We start from the raw sequence: 12,998 nt of genomic DNA on the forward strand, positions 1-12,998 counted from the left end.
TTTCTATCTATATTTTTCTTCCAATATATCCATATCTAGAGTCATTCCCATACCTTTTCCCATATCTGTCTATTTATCTATCACTTCCATAGTTATAGCTATATCCAAATCTATTACTCTCTTTCCTCTTTGTTTATACTATATCTATATACATATATATACATACACACAACATAGTTATATATTCTTGTGTACAGTTCTTCCACATTTTTATATCTATACATACATACAACATATACACAAACTTACCTATATAACCCTGTGTACAGTCCTTCCACATTGTTATTTATATCTATACATACACACAACATACACACAAACTTACCTATATATCCCTGTTTACAGCCCTTCCACATTATTATTTATATCTATACATGCACACACATATATACATATACATACCTAAAATATCCATTTTATCCCCCTCCCCACATCTATATATAACTTACATACATATCTATATAATCCATAACTATAGCCTTTCCCATGCCCATATCCATTTCTATATCTATATAGAGAGCTCTTTATTGTGATTATATCATTATAGGTAATTGTAATTGCTTCTCATCTCTCTTACATTCTGTAAGTTTCATCAGGACAGGGACTGTATCCTACCAAAAGTTTGTATTTCTCCCAGTGCTTTAGCAAGATGATCTGCACACAGTAAATACTTGATAAAAGTTGGCTGAATGAATAAGTGAATGAACGAATGCCTAGAGGTTCAGGAGATACAAGGCAGAAGTTGTAATGACTTGCTAAGAAGCAGTGCAACATATTAATTCTGGCCTTTGGTGAAGGAGTAAGCCTTACTGAATAATTTTTAACATTCACTCCGAGCACAAGGCTGGTGTCAAGAGGAGAGAAATAATGAAATAGGCACCAGTTCTTCCAGAATACCTATGTAGAATATATTTCAAAGCACTTAGTAATTAGGATACATTAGTCAGCAGAATCTGTTCATTTTGAACATGGAAGAATCGAGGGAGGTAGAATTCACCATATGGTGAAAGCCACTGGTTTCAGTTTTAGGCTCGCTATTTTTTTCCCCCACTTGCTATTTTTCATTCCTCTTAAATATTAGGCACATTCTGGTGTTTGTATTGTTTATACAAGTTCTCTAAAAGGCTCTAAAATACCAGGCTTAGTTAGAACAGTCGCCTCAAAAGCCTGAAACCCTCCTCTTGTCTAGAAATATAAATATCTAAACAAAAGCCCCAAGAAGCAAGGACGTTTTCTTGTCCCCGCTTCCCTTGGATCGTTCTTGTGTCTCGAGCTATTTAGTTTCTGGGAGATGGGTCACTGATAGGCTCTGATTTTATGAGAGCTGACCTCATTTACCCAGATCATTTTTAATTGCTTGAGCAGTGGAGGGAAAAAAGGGAAGAAACAAGCCTGGCCATTCTGGCTGGCTAAGTTAACATTCATAAATGGCACTTTTATACAAGGAACTTGTAATCAGTCATGTGATGGAAAGTCAAGACATCACGTCGTGCAAAGGGAGCAATTTTCCGCCCCTCCAACAGCACTTCAGGTGATGCTGTTCATCTTTCAGTGACTCACTCTGTCAAAGCCAGCCCAGAGCAGAGGTGTTCAGGGACCCAGCAGGCTGTAAGTGTCCACTGAAAAAACCTGGGAGATATCCCCAGGCTTGAGAAGTTCACTTTTTTCCATTGCACTGATTTACTTCTGAATACTCCTTCGGGGACCTTCGGCCTTCCACTACTTTACTTCCCCATTGCCTTTCTTGTCATCTTTAAAAATCCATTAAAGATCACGGAGCCATTGTCTTCAGGCCTGAATTTCCTGGGCTTCAGTTGCTTAAATAAAACACACCCTTTGGGGGGGCAGGGAAGGGGAAGAAGAGCAATGGGAGCTCCTTTGTGCTGAGAGGACCTTGATGTTCACCATTCTTTTTTAATTAAAGGGGGGGCATCCTAGATCAAGGATGCCCCTGGAATTCCTGGGTGAAAGCTGCAAGTTTTTCTGACTCCAACTTATTGCCTTCTTGGCTCACAGATGCTGGTTGGAAACAGTAAGGGTAGATTATTTTATCAAAAGGGAAGACAAAATTAAAATGTGCTTTCTCCCCTCCCCCCCATTTTTTCCACCTAATTATTTGCTTCAGAGGCCTGCTGATTGCCAAGGTTAAATGTTTACTGTCAACACCCAGCGAAGGCCCTTTCTGTACATGAAATTAGGCTTTTAATTTGTTTACAAATCCAACTACCAAGTAGGCTCCTTACCCAGCCAGGCACAAAAACCTGAAATCTCACCTGCGTTCTATTTTTTTTTCCTCCTACTGTGTCTTCTGTCTCAAGCCTTTCCTCCAATTCATCTGCTGTATAATATTCATGCAGCCTTCTCTACAGTACAGCACGGGGAGATTATATTCAAATGCCACCTCACCTATCATATCATATTAATTCAGATTTGTCTATCATTTTGTATAGTTGCTGCCTTGCCTTAGGTATTATAATAACAATACCTCACCTGTCATATCCTACTAACATCGCCTCACCTAGGAAATTGCTCTAATGTTGCCTTAGCTTTCACAACTGTATTTTTAAAAAACACACTGCCTTATCTATTACACCATTGTAATTGAACCTTTGTTGGGGACAGTCATGTATATTTTCATTACTTTTTATATCCATACCAGTGATTGCTGCTTATTTATATTACAACGCATCGAATCAGTCCAATTTAGTCTTAGTTCTGTTCCTGAGTGGACTCTTTCTCTTTTAGAATTCTTACAATGGGGTGTGGGATAACCAGTTTTGAGAAAATAACATCCCAAAATACAGGGGAAAAAAAACCTATTCTGTGTGTGTGTTTTTTTTTTTTTTTTTTTTTTTTTTTGATTAGGAGAAAAGAGGAGGGGGCCATTCTATAAAACACGGTGGAGATAAGGAAGTCCACCTTTAGGTAGAAAAGAGCTCACTGCTGTTTTCTTTCTTAGAACAGCAAAAATGTTCAAGACTAGCTTTGACAACAAAAGCATCCATTTTGACATTTTGTTGTGTTTCGGGGTGAAAGGGAGGGTTCAGAATGTGGCCTACTCACTTAGAAATTATGGGAGATATATTTTTCTTTTGAACATTTCTTTTACTAAAAAAAAAAAAAAGAATTCTTTTTAAAGCTCCTCAAATGATTTTCAAATCCTCATTGCTGGTCACAGGTAATTTCATCTCTGGGCTTGTGAGAATCCTGGCTTCTTTGACATGATATGCAAAATCAAAGGAGAGATTCCTTTTAAGCATCACATAATGAAAACAAATGTCATATTCAAAAACCAGCTCCAGCCTCGTAAAGGATGCCGTAGTCCGGAGTCACTGAGAACAGATAGCTTCACACTGGCTACTAAGTCTTCACCTATGTCTTTTTCACATAATTAAGCTGGATGTGTGTTACAAAAAAAAAAAAAAATGATCCACTGGTAAGCTGCAAGTAATATCCAATGACATTATCAATAACAGAGATCCCAGGGTTTGCATATTAATTATAAGGAGGTGCTAATTTGAGTGTTTTAAGCTTGCTTTCACAAGCTTGTTTACATGCTTTGTTCCACCTGGACCTGTTTGGAGGTTTGTCAAAAAACCTAACAAGCAGAAAAAGATTGCATCTGAAAATATCCATGCATGTTTAATTAAGCTGGGGCCACTGAACATCCCTCAATATATTTAACTGCCGAGATTTAAGCTCCATCCGAGCATCAGGCATTATCACCTTTTGAAGTATTGCGGGATCTTTAATATTTAAAGCACAAAGCAGACTGTAATATAAAATTCCAGCCGACCCTAGAAGATTAAAGACGCATTCTAAATGTGACAGTTTGTAAATGGAATGCCAGGATTAAAAGGGAAACCCTCTGATATTTCACAGTGTATTTTTCAGGTGTGTGCTAAATTATGAATACAATTAAATAGCGGTAATTATTCTCTGGGAGTGGACAGCAAATTTAAATGTCCACAAAATTAGTAATTGGCTGCGGTACAGGGATTTATAGCAGGTATGGGTTGACCCGATGAGGCAAATGGCACCAGAAGATACCAGCCAAATATTCATGGCTGTCTAGCCCAAACCTCAGTTGGTTTCTCTCTCTGACCTGTCCGGGTGAGGTCCATACAATAGCATCTTTGAGGATACATGTAATAAAGGCAGGGTACCTACACTTGTGTATATCTAATAACTTATGTTGAAGAGCCTTATGCATATGAGGTATCCTTAATGTATCATCTTTTTGATCTCCAAAATAAGCAGGCAGAACAGGCAGGAAAGGGTTTGTAGCTCCATCTTACAAAGGACAAAAATAATTTGGGGAAAGATGCCCATTTAATGCATGGCCATGCAAGGATTGGAATGCAAGTTCTATGAGCTGAATTCTTTCCAGTCCAAGGAGTAAATAAAGTTTAGCTTCATGGGGAAGCAACAGAGTTTAGTGGGAAGAAGGCATTGTCTTGGGAATGAGAAAACATGGGTTTTCAGTAAATATTTAATACCTACCGATTATATGTCATAGGACAAACTGTTTAATCTCCCTGGGTCTCAGTTTATTCATTTGTAAAATGAGGAAATTTTGTTTAGATGATCTCTGAGATCCCATCAAGCTTTAGATCCACAATCCTCTGAATTTATTTGTGGCTCCTAGACTTTAGAAAGGCATATAAAATAGGAATACAAATTAATACAAATAATACAATAATAAATTTTAATTTTGTGGACCTCCACTTTCAGTTATGAAATTCCATATGGGGTTGCAACCAATAGTTTAAGAAGCTCTAGTTCAACCCAAAGTCAATACATAGGAAAATTGGTATGTCAAAAATCAAATTGGTTTTGGAATCAGGAATAGCCAGGTCCAAGTCTGGTCTCTGATGTATACTGGTTGACTTGAGCAACTCATTCCATCCCTCAGTGTTCCCAAATAACATTTTAAAGTTCTACTTTGCTGATCAATGACCCATTGCATTGGCAGAAGTTTCCTCACCAGTAATCCCCTGCTCCAATCAAAGCTTTGGACCAGAGAGCATCATTCCCAGTAAATAATCATCTCGATTCTGCTTTGAAGATTCTGCACTGACAGAAAACTTACTCCTTTATAACCCAGCCCATTCCACTCTGGGACAGTTCTAATTAATAGAAATCTTTTTTTTGTGTTAAGACAAATCTACCTTCTTATAACTTTATCTCTGGGTCCAAGGAAGTTCTAATTCTTTTCCATGACTCATCCTAGTGTTTTAAATCACTGAGCAAGTTGTTCCCAATTCTTTTCTTGTGCATGTTAAATGTCATTGGATCTTTCTATCTATCATTATTTGGCATGGTTTAATGTCTACTCAGCTTCCTGGTTCACCTTCCTCAGGATGTACTTTCATTCATCAATGTCTTTCCCAAAATGTATCCCCAAGAAGCAAATGCCATATTCTAATTATTATATGATCAAGGAGAAATACAGAGTTGCTATCATCTCTTTCATTTTGGACCCTCTTGTAAAAGGTAAACTGAGGCACAAAGTTCTGAACATGGTAAATTTATGCTTAAAGCATGTGAATGTACTAATAAATGACATATTAGCTTTCTGAGGAAAACTAAGATCCCGAATGGAGAAGATAATTCTCTTTTGGGGCTTACAGAACAAAGAAGAAAACATCATAGGCAGAGAACAAGTCATGACTGGTTACAAGAGCTTGCTATCATGAATGGTGAAATCAATATAATTGGTCATAGAGCTGAGACATGGAGGGAGCAATATGATTGGTTGGAAATTGGCAATGAGGTGTTTAACAAAACCCACTCCTCTCCTGTGACTAAAAATTATTCACTGATTCAGTCCACCTGCAAGGTCAGAAATAGTGGACCAGACATTCTTTCTTTAAAAAGCTTTTTATTTTCAGAATATATATGCATAGTTTTCAATATTTACCCTTGCAAAAATCTTGTGTTTCAATTTTTTCTCCCTTCCTTTCCCCCCCTCCCTTAGACAGCAAGTAATTCAATTTATGTTAAACATGTGCAAGTCTTCTACTCATATTTCCACAGTTATCATGTTGCACAAAAAAAAATCAGCTCCAAAAGGAAAAAAATGAGAAAGAAAACAAAAAGCAAGCAAACAACAATAACAAAAGTGAAAATTCTATATTATGATCCACACCCAGCCCCTATAGTCCTCTCTCTGAGTGCAGATGGCTCTCCTCTCACAAGTCTATTGGTATTAGCCTGAATTATAACCTCATTGTTGAAAAGAGTCACAACCAAACATTCTTGATGTCCATCCATATCCTTCAAGGATAATAGATTTCCTTGAGGTAAGAATAGAAAGATACTGATAAGGAAGAAACTGAATTTCTCAACTTAAGTCATTTCTGGACAGAGGAATTTCTAAACTAAGTTCAGAGACTAAGCAGTAATAGGACAAAATCTGTTAAAACTGATAATAGAATCAATTTTGATAATTTCACTACTATTGACACCATCTATTGCTTTAGTTTTTTTTTTCAGAGCTATAAGTAAACTTTTACCTACTGAACAGGCATCCATCAAGACCAATAGTTTCAAAATCAAGTATAGAAGATACCTATGGGCTGCACACTGACTTAAGAAAAACTCAAAGTAACATTATCTATGTTATATTTTATTTTTATTCATTTTGTTGAATACTTATTTCCTAACTGCATTTTAATCTAGTTTGAAATTCATTTGAAAATTCGAGGTGGCTTGAGATTATTGGCCATGTGTTTGTCACCTCTGAAAACACTCTAAGGTCCTTTTACATGACTTGTTTTGGTTAACCACTTTTCAATCCTGTATTTGAACAACTGAGCTTTGGAATCCTAGTATTAATCTTTACTTTTATCTCTATTAAGTTATATTTTATTAAATCTAATTTATGCTTCTAAATGAATATTATCTGTTTTGGTTGGTTGTTGTCCTTTGTTCTTGAAGATGATCAAAGTGATATCACTATGTCAAGTTACAGTGTGTCCTACTGTGGCTGATTAGACTAATACAAGATCAGAAGGCTCCAGCACAGATCAGGGACAAATAATTGTCTGTATAGACATTTGGGATGAATTCTTTAAATTTGTGCATCTCATGTTTATTTTGAGCTACTGCAAATCAGCTTTACTCATGGAGCACAGAACTTCTCTGATAAGGGGCTGCCATGCTAGCTGGTCATGCTAGGGTATCCCAGGTCATGCAATCAATGCCAAAGTTCTTTAGAGAGATCTTGAGAATGGACTTGTATTGCTTCTTCTGACCAGCATGGAAATGTCTTCTTTGTATGAGTTCTCCATAAACTAGTCTTTTAGGTAAGTATATATTTGGCATTCAAACAACATGGCCAGCCTATCAGTTTAGCTTGAAAATGACTGCAATATCTAGTACCTTTTCCTTCTAGGTGATCTTCAGAATCTTCCTAGGTAATTCAAATGGAAGTGATTCAGTTTCCTGGCATAGTGCTGGTATAGTGTCCAGGTTTCACAACATATAACAATGAGGTCAATACAATTGCTCTGCAAACCTTCAGTTTGGTAGTCAGTCTAATGCCTCTCCTCTCCTATATTTTCCTTTGGAGTCTCCCAAATACTGAGCTAGCTCTAGCAATAGATGTGTCAATCTCATTATCAATGGACATCCGTGAAAAGTATTCTACCAAGGTAAATAAACTTATCCACATCTTGATTTGATGTACCCAATAGTTCCACATATGGATGATGTGATGCTGGCTGGTGGAGCACCTGTGGTTTTTTGTTGTTAATTCTTAGGCCAAAATTAGCACAAGCAGCAGAGAATCAGTCCATACTTGGCTGCATCTTAGCTTAAGAGGCCGCATTGAGTGAACGATCACCTGGGAACAAAAACATCACCAACTTTTCTTCTACTTTAGTCTTGACTCATAGCCTTTCCAAGTTAAATAATTTACCATTAGTGTGGTATCTGACCTTGCTGCTGTGTTCATCCTCATTGAAGGCATCTTACAACATTGCTAAAAACATCATGCTAAGAAGCATGGGAGTAAGCACATTTATTTTAGGCTTTATCCATGCAACACACACATAAGACATTATTTAATTCATAGTTCTAAGTATACCCAAATACTCTGAAATCTTCATATTTTCCAACCAAACTTGATTGTTAGCCGGGAGGTTCTGCAATTTTAATTGTGCTGATTATCATTTGCTTCATTAGTCCAGTTTATGAAAGTAAAAAGAGTTGTAATTAGGAATTTTCACACCTGGATTAGGAAGCAACCCTTACTATCCCCCATGTTTGAAATATATATATCTGCCCATTGAACTAGCCCTCTTTCTATGATATCTTTACCTCTTCTATGATATCTTTCTGATCATTTCTCTTTTAATTTCTCATAAGTTTTTGCACAAACCTCTCCCTTCTACTCATTTAATTGGTTTTATCTGAGTGTCAGAACTCTAAAACTTCCTTCATTAGACTTTGCGTCTATCTTTATTTTCATGTATCATAGCAGAATATAATATACATTATAAGGACTTAATAAATGTTTATTGACTATTGGATAAGAAGCTTCTTTTTTCATTAAAGCTTTTTATTTTCAAAACATATGCATTGATAATTTTCAACATTCACCCTTGCAGAACCTTGTGTTCCAAATTTTCCCTCCTTCTACCACCCCCTCCTCTAGATGGCAAATAATCCAATATATGTTAAATATGTGCAATTCTTCTATACATATTTTCAAAGATCATGCTGCACAAGAAAAAAAATCAGATCAAAAAGAAAAAAAAATGAGAAAGAAAACAAAATGCAAGCAAACAACAACAAAAAGAGTGAAAATATTATGTTGTGATCCACACTCAATTCCCACAGTCCTCTCTCTGGGTGTATAAGACTCTCTTCATCACAAGATCCTTGGAACTGACCTCAATCATCTCATTGTTGAAAAGAGCCACATCCATAAGAACTGATCATTGTATAAAAAAATGTTGCTGTGTACAACTGGTTCATTCACTCACTTCACTCAGCATCAGTTCGTGTAAGTCTCTCCAGGGCTCTCTGAAATCATCCTGCTGATCATTTCTTAGAGAACACTAATATTCCATACCATTCATATTCCAGATAAGAAGCTTCTTAAAACAAAGAATTGTAGCTTATTTCATCTTTGTATCTCTGACACTTCACACAATGGCTTATACATACAGGGCTCTTGATTAAGGTTTGTGGAATTGTAATGATAACAACAACAGTAACAATAATAATAATGATTGACTTTTACCTTGTACTTTAAATGTTGAAAAACACTTTATACTTATTGTGTCTTTTGGTAGATACTCTAGTTACTGTTTTTCCCACTTTACAGTTGAGAAAACTGAGATTGAGACTTGTGCAGCTACAAAGTATCAGAGACAGTATTTGAACTCTGGTTTTCCAGACCCTAGGTTAAGTATACCTAATAATTCACATTGCAAATACATTTATAGCCTTTTAATAGTCATTGAAAAAGAATTTCTTTAGATTGACAACTCTTATATAATTTTCAGTCTTTGGGTGCTGGCTGGGCCACTGAGATTTTTAGCTGTTGCCCATGTTCACTTATCTGCTATGTGTCAAAGGCAGGATTTGAACTCCAAACATCCTGACTCTCTTCCATTCTCCCACACTGACCATAAAGCAAATATTACTAGTGCCCAAATTTTATCATCAACCCCTTGCCAGGTGAGTTGCACTAAGATTTTGTTTATTCCTTGTTTTTTCCTCTATATTTTGCATAAACAGTTTAAGGTTTCATAGGTCTTTCTTTGGGCAGCAGGAAAGACAATTGGCACAAGACTCATCTTCTCAAAGTGGCTGTAATAGGAGGGTCTTTAAAATGGCATCACCACATTCCAGGGAATGTGTACTCATAGCAAAATTGGAAGCAGCTGCTGCTTTCCCTTTTAAGGAAGCACTTAGGAGAAAAACTTGCCTAGGTAGGCTCCACTGGCTATCCACAGTTGTTTCTGTGTGTGTGTGTGTTGTTTTGATGATGATAACATTTGTAATGGGAAAGAAAAAAAGCCCCTAATTTTTCACCTCTTACAAATTGGTGACTTCTATCTATCGAGCCTAAATTTGACTTTTTGTCACTTCTGCCCATCTCAATTTCAGCATGGAAAATGGTCTCTGTTACACTGCTGAACATTTTTATCAAGGACTTAGATCAAGCAATAGCTGGCATGCTTATCAAATTTGTAGATTATATGAAGCTGAGAGGGATGACAAACACAATAAATGATAGAAAAGGGACCAACAATATCACAACAGATTGATACAACCAATCAATAATGTCCTGAAAGCTAAAATTTAATTTGAACAAAATTAAGTCAAGTTGAGTGTGGGTTACATGTTATAATCCACACACCAGGGGAGCTGAAGCTTGTGGATCTCTCAAGCTCAGGAATTTTAAGCTACTGTAGACCTAAAACCAAACATTATGTTCAGCACTAATGTGGGAATATTGTTATAAAAGAAACTTCTTCATAAAAACACCAAGATTTCTAAAATTAAAATGAATTACCTCAAAGAGTAGTAAGTTTCTCATCACTTGAATTCTCAAGCGGAAGACCAACGATTAAGGATGACATAGATGGGGACATTGGCTTCTTGAGGTAGATGTCAAGTTGTCTTTGTGCTCCAGAAAGCAGCACAATTGAATATGGGGATAGGATTAGCATAGGTATTGAGCATGTGATTTGTGATTTCATTGCTTTGGGGATGTTCCCTTTACCAACATACATTGGCAATTTCCTTTTCAATATATAGTCTTAAAGGCTTTCCTAATGAACTGAGGGGTCAGAACTATAACAATTCTCTTCTGGGATATTTCATAGAACCTTTTTTTTTTTTTGCTGAGGCAATTGGCATTAAGTGACTTGACCAGGGTCCCACAGCCAGGAAAGTGTTAAGTGTCTGAGACCAGATTTGAACTCAGGTGCTCTTGATTTCAGGGCTGATGCTCTATCCACTGTGCTATCTAGCTGCCCCTCATAGGGCCTTTGAAGATGAGATATTCATTGTTCAACGCTTTGGAAAAGGCAAAGGAAAAAAAAAGATTTCCTAGTTTTATCCTAATCCAAGGTTTTTTTTTTTTTTTACCTTTCATTTTGGCTACAATTAGATCAGCTAGACATTGGTGGTAAATGTTTGAAAAGTAGACAGCTTATCAAATAGCACAACCTAATTGGACAAAGGCCATAATTAACAACATTCAGAAGTAAAAGTTGGCCACAGTGGAGTCAATCAAATTGTTTCTAGTTTGGAAAAAATGGATTTAAAATCTGATGCCAAATAATAAAACTAAAAATAAGAAACTCATCCTTTCCCCTGGGTCCTCACACCCCTGGGCTAAGCAAGGATCTTTCTGGAGGGGATTTCATTGCTTTGGGGATGTTCTCTCTGGGAGGTGGTATATCCAAGGTTTAAACTTTTTTCCAATAGTGACCTCTTTTCACCCCATATTTTTATGTGATTCCATGTATTTAGGTATAAAAATAGGCATACAGATCAAACAGTTCCTGATAATATATCATAATTTTTTGTGATCCCCATATCCATCTATGCAACTTTACATGGCTTTGAAGCCCACAGTTTAAGAAGCTGTCTTACACAGTTTGTGTCTGTCATAGTCTGAACCAGTCTCCTCCAGCAGTCTGCCTGTCTCCCCCATAGTGTAGGAAGCAGGAGAGGCATCATGAGGATGGTCAAAGATAGACTGTCTATCTTGCAGTCCTTCTTAGCCCTTATATACCTTATTGTAATTATATCATTAGAGCACACTGGGCATGTGTGAACTAGAGAACCATGACATCACCATGCTAAGTACTAAGTATATATGCGAACTAGAGAACCATCATCTCATCAATTCCATTGAGTTAACACTTTGTTTCAAGCATACTTCGCCAGAATTCCTACTCTCTACAGTGCTAGATCTAGAGTCAGGAAGGACTGAGTTCAAAAGTGGCTCCATACATTTATTAGCTGTGTGGTCTTGGGCAAGTCACTTCTTCAGTTGTAAGCTGAAGATAATACTAGTATCTCCCTCTTAGAGTTTTTATGAGGATGATTTTTGATTTATGAGATATTTATAGAATGCTTAGCATAGCATAGCATAATACTTATAGAATGCTTAGCATAGCACAGCACAGCATAGTGTCCAGCATGTACTAGGCACTATATGTGTGTGTATTTACATATTTTATTTATTTATATGTGTATAGCTAGATAGCCATATATATGTGTGTGTGTGTATTTTATATATATATATATAATTTAAACACATATACATGTGCATATATAAATATATGCATGCACGTATGCCTCTTCCCTTCCCCTCTCCCTGTTCTTTTATATACATGGCCACAGATTGGACCCGCCCTGCTTTGCCATTGATATATCAGCACGTGTCACACTGCAGCAAAACAAATTGAACACAGTACAGGGATAAAATAGGGTGTTCCCGGGTACAATAATGCTGCATCTCAGTCTCCTTTGCAGACTTTAAATATCATTTATGTTTCAATGCAGAAAAAGCATTCTATTGTTTACATATGAAGGGAGGGACTTGGAGCTTTTTACACTCACATGTAGCAACCAATGCAAATAACATTGAATTAGAGCTATAGGAAATCAATGGCAGCCAGATTTAACCCGGTCCTCCCATACCCACCGGCCCACCTTGTAAATTTCACGGTGATGTCAGTCCTGGAACTCTATTATTGCCCTTTCCTGAGTAGAAATATGGGTTTCTAACTTGCTTTCAGACAATTACCCTCTGTTGTGTGGGGTTAGCATCCTATAACCATTTCATTCAAATTTAATTGAATGCCCTTCTAGAGGCTTCTCAGCATGGCTGGATTTTGTTTTCTTCCATTGCCCCCACAATTTTCTTCCTTATGTTTCTTGGCTGAGCGTATACTCAGGTCCCCCAAGCACGGTGATAATTTCTCAGGACCAGCGGAACTGGCCATTATTTATTATATCAC

The sequence above is a fragment of the Antechinus flavipes genome, chromosome 4, assembly GCF_016432865.1.
Source record: "Antechinus flavipes isolate AdamAnt ecotype Samford, QLD, Australia chromosome 4, AdamAnt_v2, whole genome shotgun sequence".
NCBI classification, from domain to species: Eukaryota; Metazoa; Chordata; class Mammalia; order Dasyuromorphia; family Dasyuridae; genus Antechinus; species Antechinus flavipes.